This window comes from Patiria miniata, unplaced genomic scaffold (assembly GCF_015706575.1).
Source record: "Patiria miniata isolate m_02_andy unplaced genomic scaffold, ASM1570657v1 HiC_scaffold_1, whole genome shotgun sequence".
NCBI lineage: Eukaryota > Metazoa > Echinodermata > Asteroidea > Valvatida > Asterinidae > Patiria > Patiria miniata.
In genome coordinates this window covers 12,274,433-12,285,214 of record NW_024037047.1, presented here as the reverse complement: position 1 = coordinate 12,285,214, position 10,782 = coordinate 12,274,433, and positions in this window count along the sequence as shown.

Sequence of the window (10,782 nt, the reverse complement as noted above, 5' to 3'; positions counted from 1 at the left end):
ACCGTGCACACCATTTACATTTTTAACAGGTCGCGTAGCCACAAAATCGAACGTCCTCACACTTACTATCACCAGCGTGCACCTAATATTCGCTTTCAACATATTTCTTTTGTTTTCAGACCTAATGATAAGACCTTACATCTTTTAAGATGTAATATTCATAAGGCACGGAGTAACAGTTTGCTGTGAATAAAACAAAGTCTAAGCTTTAATTTGACACATTATTTTAAGACCACATTTGTGTGTTGCTTTCGCTTCAAAACGACATCAGATTTCGATCAAACCTTTTTTAAAGTGTGGACACTGGCAGTTTTATTTTTGTAAGTTGGAATGGATAATTTTTCGGAATGGAGAATTTTTCAAAGTTTTGATGTGAGGGCGCTCTTGCATTTGGCGGGCGGTGGGCTACCGGTTCTCATACTTTTTTGGAGTGGGAAAATATGAAGGGTAAAAAGAAGTTTCTTCTCTTGACTGGTATTATGCTTCAATCGGATTAGGACCGTAGCGCGCTATAGCAGTAGTAATCCAACAGGAGAAAGGGCCACATACGATTATCTGTTAATAAACACTTGCGAAAGGATAGATTGACCAGGTAATTTGATGCAAACATTCCAAAAAAAATAGTCCCTTTTTAAGTTCTCCACATATATAAGCATTATTCTCCTAATCGCTATGCTCTGAAAACACTCCAGTTACAATAAACTATACGGCGCCAAGACATGGTCTATGAAAGAGCAATTTAAACAAAGACTAAATGCCACCTACACTCGCCTCCTCATGAGAGCGCAAAATACTTCCTGGAAGGAACATAAGACAAAGGTGAAAATATACGGCAGCATCCCACCTATCTCAACTACAGTTGCAAGGCGCAGAGCCCGCCGTGCCGGCCACTGCTATACAGCCAAAGACCAAGTTGTCTCCGACCTCATCTGCCGGAGATTGCCTTTCCCCAACAGAGGGAGTAGACCCCTCAACTACGTTAACACTGGAGGCGTTGAAAAGCGCTTCCATTTGGAAGGTGGGTACCGTGGGTCCCCCCCCCCTTTTTTTTTTATTTAACGGAGGCTGTGTCCGGAAGAAAAAAACATGTCTACATATCGGCGCGGATATGCGGTTGCCCCCCCCCCCCCTCCCTTGACATCCAACCCTGGATACGCTACTGACTTTATGCCATGATGTGAGCCAGCACGTTGGTGACATCACCACGGCCATGGCTGACAAGAGAGTCTGGAAGAGTTTGGTTGCATCCATCTCGGCTGCGGCCGCCCGATGATGATGATGACACTTGACTAAAAACTAGTCACACTTGCACTCAGTTTATCCTAGCTTTAGTAGGCAAGTGTGACCGTTTACTAGTCAAATCTAACAAGGTGATTTTACAGGGTATACAAATGGCGCTGTCTTTGTGACGGTATAAATAACGCCCTCTGTCGGCGAGTTTGGACGGTGCGGCATATTAGACTATAGAGGCTATAGATGCTATAGAGTCTGCGTGACTAGTAACAAGCCGAGCCGGTGTCACGGTCTCACTTCTCCGGCGTGCTAGCTTCTCCGGGTGGATTTGGCGGATAATTGAGCACGTTACAGTGCACGTTACATGAGCACTATCCATGCTCGTGTCCGCTGTGCTAACTTTTCCTCGGGCTGTGTTGTTGTTGCTGTAAAGTCTATCGGTCCATACAGACAGTGAGGGACACCCAAGAATGCGTTATATGTAACACTTCCTGTGGGTCAAGTCATATTGCAAGCATTCTGAAGTTGTGTTCCCATCGTCATTGTGTTTGCGTTGAGGAAAAATTAAGAAGTGTGTTCGAGCGGTCGTGGTCCATCACGTGCATGTCCAATTTGCAACCACGTTCAACCTCGGTTTAAAATAAATGTGCATCCTTCAAGTCTTTTTGGTTATTAGGATGTTGGGAGTTAATTGCGCGCCCCGCCATGCCTAGGTCTGGATTCGATTGTACCCTGTGACGTATACATACAAACATCCTAACTTCTTACGTGAACCAGTACAACCCCAAAGAACTCAGCACACACATAAAGTTGGCGAAAGTGAACACTGCTGCGCAATTTTGTGCATGCGTGTTGAAGCGAAATTTCCAACTTGGAGAAGCTAGCACGCCGGAAAAGTGAAACCGTGACACCGGGAACAGGGTCTGATGTGGCTGTATAGGAACAATGCGGAATATGCAGTCTACCGCACTGCGCAGCCGAACGTCGAAGCTGGTGTGTCTGTCTTTGGGTAGGATTTTCTGCGGGCTCTCTGTTCCTCTGCCTGTGTTTCCAATGCAGAGAATCCCCTACCACCTCCTGTCTCCAAGTACATCTATCACATGCGAGTCCTTCACATGTGTTAGTATTGGTAGCCAGCGCCTTGAGGTCGCGCTTGCAGATGTCATTAAAGGCGCCGCTTGGGTCTCCCAATTGGCCTCTTTCCAGTTGCCAGTTCTCCATACAGAAGGTCCTCAGGCAAATGGCCTTCCTCGATGCAGACTACATGACCGAGACAACGGAAACGCCTCTGCTTGGGTAATACGTGTACATGGAGATTGTCCCGACCCTCTCAGAGCAAGGAGTTCTGGGGTATTTTATCCCTCCAAGAGATCCCCAAAATGCGCCACAGGCAGCCCATGAGGTAGGAGTTGAGTCTTCTTTCTTGCCTCGAGCGCAGAGTCCATGACACTCTGTCGTAATTAAGGCAATTCCGGTCGCGCTTTTTTTCTGCTGCAGGCTAGTCAAGTCAAGTATCTTAATACCCGTGCGTGAAACATATCACATTGATTAATTTAAAATATCATGTGATTTGAATAGCATCTCCTAGCCTCTCGAGGGAGATCGTTGCAGATAATGTGGCCAGCTGCGCTAAAAGTCACTGGTTACAATGGTGCAGGTTTGGGCTCGAGCCCAGAAGTGAACTTTTTAGCCTTTAATCAATTCCTAATAATTGATGAACTTACATTTTACTTCTTTTTCTGATTCGTGGCTCTGGAGGATTTTTTAAAGTAAAGTCCAAGATACAATCTCCTGCCAAATGACACATGCGCATCATGACCCTTGAGTATACCTGGAAGGAGAACAAAAGAATTGCGTTCCAAACCCAAACATTCGAAGTGAGAATCGATGATTGCGGGACTAGGAAGCAGCCTCATGTCATTCATATGGAATAACTCCTTCCAAACTAGCCCGTCACGTTTGTTAAAACACAAGCTGGCTGGTCTTAAACACTTTTCCAGAGTTACATAAAATTTAGAATCCAATCATTTGTATACCCTTTCATTGGTTCAGCGTTCAAAATCATCGATTAGGCATTCGCAATACTACCAATGGGTCCGTAAGTTTCATTGTCCTAAATTCACACTGCATCGGCACAGCTGCGGGCCAATCTCCATATGAGGAGTTGTTTCCAACTAATCACGACAGGCACATACCGTCACATAGCTAGAGGGGTGTTTCAAAAAAACATTATTTTGCCCTCGAGACTGTTGGTCCACTCGTGAAGCGCCCTCTGGTGTTATTGATTTTTAAACTTATCCAGCGTTTTTTTTTAAATCCATGTGATGCACGTAACGTTAGAAAATCCTTGCTCAAAATAATAGTGCAGTTAGCAGCTTACATATCATTTGTTTCATGCCCTTGACAACGCACGATCTGTAAGTTTCCTTAGCTACTACCTCTGTTTATCAGGCTAGTTTGTTGTCAAAATTAGTGTCCGACATTACTCGACCAAATGTACATGCACTTTAATAACAAGACCCAGGAACGCCAAATATGCTGTGCAGTTGTCGTTGCGGCCGGACCCAGATATCGCGATGGCCATTTACGACGCAGCTGAGTTGAAGGTTCACGAGACCGGTTCCACATCCATGTCTTTGATGAATTATTCGGGCGCCGTTTCATATATCTGAATCTTTCAACGCTTCGGATACGCTTAAAGTGACAGCATGAGTTCGAAAACACAATCCATCGCGATATCTTCTCGATGGCCATTTATACCAGCTCCCTAGTTTACCTATCTTAGTAAAACAAAGACGCTTTCAACACAATAAATTAACACTCTGACCGTGACGGTCTAGATTTTGAATACGTTTTTGAATACTGTTTTTTATTGAAAAACAATCTAAAAAAGTCTCAACCTGCCATGCCATCATCAAGTTTGCCGACGGACCGTCACGGAAAATGAATGCTATTGATAGTTTCCGCTCAAAATCATCCCCTAAACTCCAATTTTAACTTGTTTTACAAATAATATGAATTGATAATTATGTTGATTATTTTGAATGGATTTTTCAATGGGACAAGTTCAACTTTAAAAGTAAAATGTACAGTTAATGTACTTACTAAGTTATAATTTTAACCCGTCAAAGATGAAGGACAAGCCTCCAAACAGTTTATGCATATTTTCATGGAAAATTTCGTTTTCAATGTAAATTTATACATTTGAAAGGCAGGCGCTTTAATTTAAATATTGCAGCTTATGCATAGAAATAATTATCAAAAGGACTTACGCTTCATGCAAACTGCGCGCAAAGTTGGTGTAAGGATATTAACTGTTAGTCAACAGTGAAAATACTATGGAGTTAGTTATGTTCGCTATGGGAGCAAAAACAAAAGCAAAGGGAGGGCCAATGTAACATAAACCTGTTATATCTTCTCAAGGCTATTAAGACAAAACGTGGCTTACTAAATTGCCGATCAATGCATTTGCCAAAGCCATGTAAAAATAAAAACCCAACATCTTGCTCTTCGAAGAAGACGTAGGCCTATTTCAAAGGAAACGTGCGCGCAGATAACTCTTGTGTTCTATATTTGAAATGAAAAGCCATTGCAATATTGCGTGGTCACATAGCCAGACTTTCTTTCACGGCCAAGGTAATTTTGTCGAAGACATTAGTGGCGAAATGAACTGCGCTTGCGCCTTTTGATACCTCGGTTATTATTGGGACGTTATTGTCACACTGAGACCGCGTTATTCATAATACTGACTGTTTCAAGTGTGTGGACAAAATAGGCCAATATGCAGGCCATGCAAATTGGGCCTCAATTGGTGATTGCAGAATCGTTCTATTTCCCCCCGTTCCGGCCCTGCTAGTCAGTCGTCACTTCCCATGCCTGTTACATGATAGATATAGGCAATGCAAATTCAATGCGCTGACAAAGCGATGTCATCCCTTCCACTCCTTTACGTATTTGATCTTAATTAGTCCTCGAGAAATTTGAGAATTTTTTAGATTGTCTAGGCCAGGGGTCCGATCTGAAGGGACTGACAAGGCGGCCTATTTTCTTCAAAACGGTGGCGACTTATTGGGATGGGTGGAGGGGGGCACTCAGTAGGTCAAAACAAACAAACAAACAAACAATTAAAACAGACTGTAACCTTGCAACTTCGAAGATTTGTTTTTAGTATTGACGAGAAGTACTGGAAAAGGCATCCAACCATTCTGCACCGTCCTTATGATATCCAAGAGTTTCTGATTGGCCAAAATTAAGTACCAGGGCGAGAGGGCAACTAATGGTAGCGTACTGCTCGATGCCATTGGGACGAGGTTGGAGTGGCGTGTTGCCTTAATAATCCAGGACAGCGAGAGCGCACATTGTAAACAACTGTATCTTTCAAAGGCGGTACCTAGAGCCTTTATTGAACATGCGCAATGGTGGAAAGCATCACGTGTACGAAATCGTCGAAATTGTTGCTAAAACAAGAAAAACTTGAACAAACCTATGTAGGCATCTATGAGTACCTGCGTGTCTGGTTTTCGGGTCAGATAGGTGTTGCTGGTCTAACGTAGTTTATCGTAGAGACGCGGTAACGGTGTGCTTCGAACGACCCCCTATACGAACGAACGGAGACTCACTGCATGCACTGGGAATATACGAAAATGTGTCGATCCTTCATTCATTGGGCTTTGCTGATACAACTAGAAATTGCTGAAGGTGAGTTACATTCGTATCATCATGGCCTGCTGGCAAACCTTCCTACAAATCATTTCTTCTGCCAGTCATATATAGACAAAAGCACCTTTTGATGTTATATTACAAAATGAAGGTTTTCCCCACTATTTGGGTTTTTTTTATCGTTCGAATTCACCGATTCTTATATTCAAACTCGTCCAACAACATCGATTTAATAGTGCAATTCTAATGTTTAATTTCATCTTTTGTCACAAATTTTCAAATTTAGTCCAAACAAATTCAAACAATGAACACACGTTTTCGACCCGGAGTATTCGATTTCTTCTCGTCTACGCCGATTCGTGTGATTCAGAAATCAAATTCGTCTAATTGATTTATATAAGGCGAATTTCAGCTCTGAACGCTGCCCATCGGCAACATCTTAGACGAATTTGATTTGTAAAGACGAATATTCTCGACCCGGTAAATAAGACCAAACTTTATAGTTGAATGGAACATGACTAAATTGGATTTGTTAAAAGCGAGTGAACATTTTGTGGACAAAATTGAATGACAGAGTTTGTACATTTGAATGATTTTTTTGTAAATAGCCGGGAAAACCTATAGTAACGTTTATAATAAACAAGAATCAGATGAATAATAAATTTACAGGAGCGTGTTCGATTACTCCCCCCCCCCCCCCCCCCCCCCGTGCTTACTCGTGCCTCTAACTCGGGGAACTTTGCACTTGCGCAGTACGTGAGAGTAAACGAATATTCTCGGGTCACTCTCGTACGGCCACAATCAATAATAAGCATTAAATATTGGAGCCTCTTTTTAAAGTGGATTGGTTTTAAATAATTATATTGAAGGTGATATGCTTGACTGAACCCATGTTGCTTCAGACACACTGTCATTACAATGTGGCAATTTTCCTCCCATCTCCTGGAATATTTTTTTGGGAAAATCGTTTTTGAACTTCCCACCGTTTGCGCATAGCTGGACGTGGCCGTCACTGTACGCTGGCAGCCATCTTTTAGCATGGCATTATAAGTTACCCAAATAACCGGCTAAGCGGGTCGGTTACTTGGGCCAGGCTAGGCTCGAGTAAGCGTAAGAAGTCACGTGAGAGTTAAATCGAACGCAGTCGCGCTTACACGAGTATGCGCGGGGAAGTAATCGAACACAATATAGATTTACCTGTTCAACTTTGTTCAAACGTATTAGCAAGGTAAGGCACATTTGGTCCCTTTGAACTTCGTATGCGAATGCGAAGGCAACTGGCAAGACATTGTCTGGCTTTTCTGACGTTAGTTAAATAAATTGAAATGACATTTCAGTCACTTTTTAAATACAAATAGCAGCAACAAGCAGTTACAAATATTAACCATTGAAAAAAAAACTAGAGATTGTCGTTGTACCCGAACAACAAAATTACCTCATTAATTATTCCTTACGTCATACCATGAGAACAATAGAGTGCAAGATATAATAATGCCATGGCTACGTCACTGTGTAACGTCCAGTTGGTGCCTCAGGCCTAGTCCGAACGGGCTTCCACGTGCACGGAGCATTGAGCTAAAAACTCTATGTAGCTCTATGCACGGAACTTCGGCTCGAATTATTGTCAGCGCGTCCCCGCGTATTTTCACTGGGGAATATGTTGCAACCTGACGCCACTTCCGTAATTGTGAACAAAGCCTATGAGTCAAGAAATCTTTTTTCCGAACAAAATTGGAAATATTTCTCAGCCCAAGATTCATGTCTTATCATCATTTTTGCAATGATGGACCTTTATTGAGATGATATGTGAAGAAAATAATAGCGTCATGTTGCAACATTCACACCCCCTGGAAAAAAAAGGAAGGATAAGAAAGAGAGAAAAAAAGGGAAAAGAAAAGAGGCAAGAAGTCATATTGGTGTAAATGTAATGGGGGGGGGCAAAAAGTCCCTTACCCCCCCCCCCCCCCTCTAAAACTGATAAATAGAGAATGTTTTGAGAAAGACAGGATCTTTTTTTAAAAGTATGTTTTGCCCCCTCTAGAAAAAAATCCTGGCGGCGCCCATGTTTCCAGCTCTTGTTATACGAAACTTTACCCGAAATTGTTCGTTTATTTAGCTCCACTGCGCATGTCTGTCATTACGCGAGGAGCCAGGCGCGAGTAAGCTGGGGAAAGTAATCGAACGCACTGCTTATTACGTGCAAAATCACGTGACCCTTCCTTCCGGTTGAAACTGGAAGTGCATTGTAATTGAACTTCAGGTCTGATTGGGTTGAAAGCTCGTATGTACGTAGACCGGGGTGTGTTGTAGATAAAAGTTATGTGACGTCATGATGACGTCACACTAAAATGCATTTTTCTAAGGCCTATATCGAAAGAACTATAGGCCCAACTTGGTGTAACGTGGTGTGTACTACATAGGGACGTGTTAAGTATGAATTGTTAATTCATTTAAAGTGACGTCATCACACATCATGTGACGTCACATTAAATGCGCATTTTTCTATAATCTATATCTGCATAGGTCCTTACTGGTCGTAACTTGGTATTATTGATGGAAATTGAAGTGACGTCATGATGGATGAAATCACACAAGAAGTGACGTCACATTAAAGGTGCAATTTTCTAAGCCCTATACCTACATTGATCCTCATCAATCTGTCTCTTTATACTGCACATGTATGTCCTCTCAGTCTATACTAAGCAGTTAAATTTGAAGCAATGAAGCATGTCTTAAACAGCATGTTCTTCCTTTCTTCTAAAAAAAAAGAATTACTGAAATTTATCCACGCTATCATACGTTATGCACGTGTAAAAGATCCCATTTTTATAGCTGTCCACGGAATGCTATTCTAAGCTATTGAGCTGAGTGGGAATTACAAATTGCACACAGTCGAATACCAACGAGATTTTAATCATTTAAATCAAGACCGAAACATATTTGTTTACTGTCAGATTTTATACCTGTAATATGAGTCCATTCAACTATTTTTTCCCAGAAATGTTGATGGCAATTTTTGGAGGTTTTGCTTTTCAAGTTCTCATTCATTTATGAAGATTGGAAAACGTCCATTCATTCGTCAATGTTCTATTGTATCTAATAAGTATTCATCCGTCGAACAAATGATCAGTGGTGGACAGCTGAATTTGTTTGATCCTTTTCTTAAAATAGCCATAATTTGGAAATACAGTATGCAAATTACGTTTCACAATTACTATAGTCAATAGGTTGATCGATGTGGTCCAATGGTACGGTGTTCGACTCACGTGGCGCTATTAGCACCACATTGTTGTTTGTATTATATAATAATATTTAATTATCATCCCTATGTTATCCCTATGAGCCATATAATAACATTTCTAAATCGGTCACTTTCTTTTGGACTCACCCTGTATAGAATTGAGTATAACTAATTTGCATACAGGCATTTAGAGGAATTTCAAATCAACGTTTCAAGTGGATATTAATTCTAGAAGAATGTCGAATTCAAACGGCTTAGGCCAAAAAAAAAAGTCTCCGGTTTCTGGTATGCGCGCGCGTCGCCGTAGCCATGCGCGTCGGCAAAATAAAAAAGTTTTTTTTTTCAATGAAAGATGATGTCTCAAAACCGCCAAACTCACTGGTTTGACTAGAATCCTGCTGCTGCACAATTTTAACGTGTTTTTAGATGAGGTTATGATCGAGAATAAGATTTATGCGGCCTCTCTGGACTCCCATATAGTCATGATTAGCCTTGGTCAAGGCGCTAGTTGTTTATTTTATCCGTCCGTAGCGCGGTAATGCATGCAGTCATAATGTTTATGCGCTATGCATGCAGTACAGTGCATTAAAAATACACCGCGAACAGCGACCTCACGCGGCCACTATTTTTATGCAAATCAGTTGGACCCAATATAGCGCCTTGGTTCAATCGTCCATGTGAAGTTTTGGGGGTGGTGCTCATTATGTTAATAGCCTTAGCTGACCTTAAATGTCGTTTTCTTATTGGTCGATCGTTGCGGGGAAACTTGCTTAGTAAGATTTTAGTTTTAATTTAAGTTTTAAATGATCTACCCAACCATTACCATCTTGTGGTCTACAACATTTAGCGCCCCGACCCCCCCCCCCCTTTCCGAACACGGCGTATTCTAGAAAAAAAAGGCTCAAATTAGGCCAATTATTTAGTCCAATTATTGAAAGAAAATTTTGCATTTCTAAGATTGAAGCTTTAATGCGAAGAAAGTCATAGTTGTCACGATCACCAAAGCGTTTCAGAAGGTTAACATTTTGAATCCAATCTCTCTTACCAAACTCGTTCTCATGGTGTCGAACAGTGTTGCAGTCGAGTCACCAGCGCAACGTCGAGTCCCGAGTTACAAACCTCGAGTCCGAGTCACGAGTCACTTGTTCTTAGTTGTTCACCAAACTAATCAATTTTTTTTTAATTATTTTTTAATAATCCATTTTGTCTGTAGGCAGACACGCTTCGGTTCCAGACACTATTTTGGCATGACACCGGGCCCTTAGGCTGGTGCTTGTCGTGCAGGCGCAAGGCGTGCGTGCGCGGCCCCCGGATACAATTTTCCGCGGCGCCGTGTTTTGTCTACGAGTAACAAATAATGCTACGTTCGTCGCACAAATATGGAACGTTGTGTTTGTTTCTTTTGATGAAAATACGCGAAACGAGTCACCAAGCTCGAGTCCGAGTCATCATGGTCGAGTCCGAGACCGAATCATTTTCCAATGTGATTCGATTCTAGTCCGAGTCACGAAAAATGTGACTCAAGTCCGAGTCCTGGACTCGAGTCCTACAACACGGTGTCGAATAGTACGTTCCCATCACTACCTGCTCTCTCAGTCTCACCCTGGTGAAACGATTAGTTATCTGGTATGCTGATCTTCTTTCCGGAC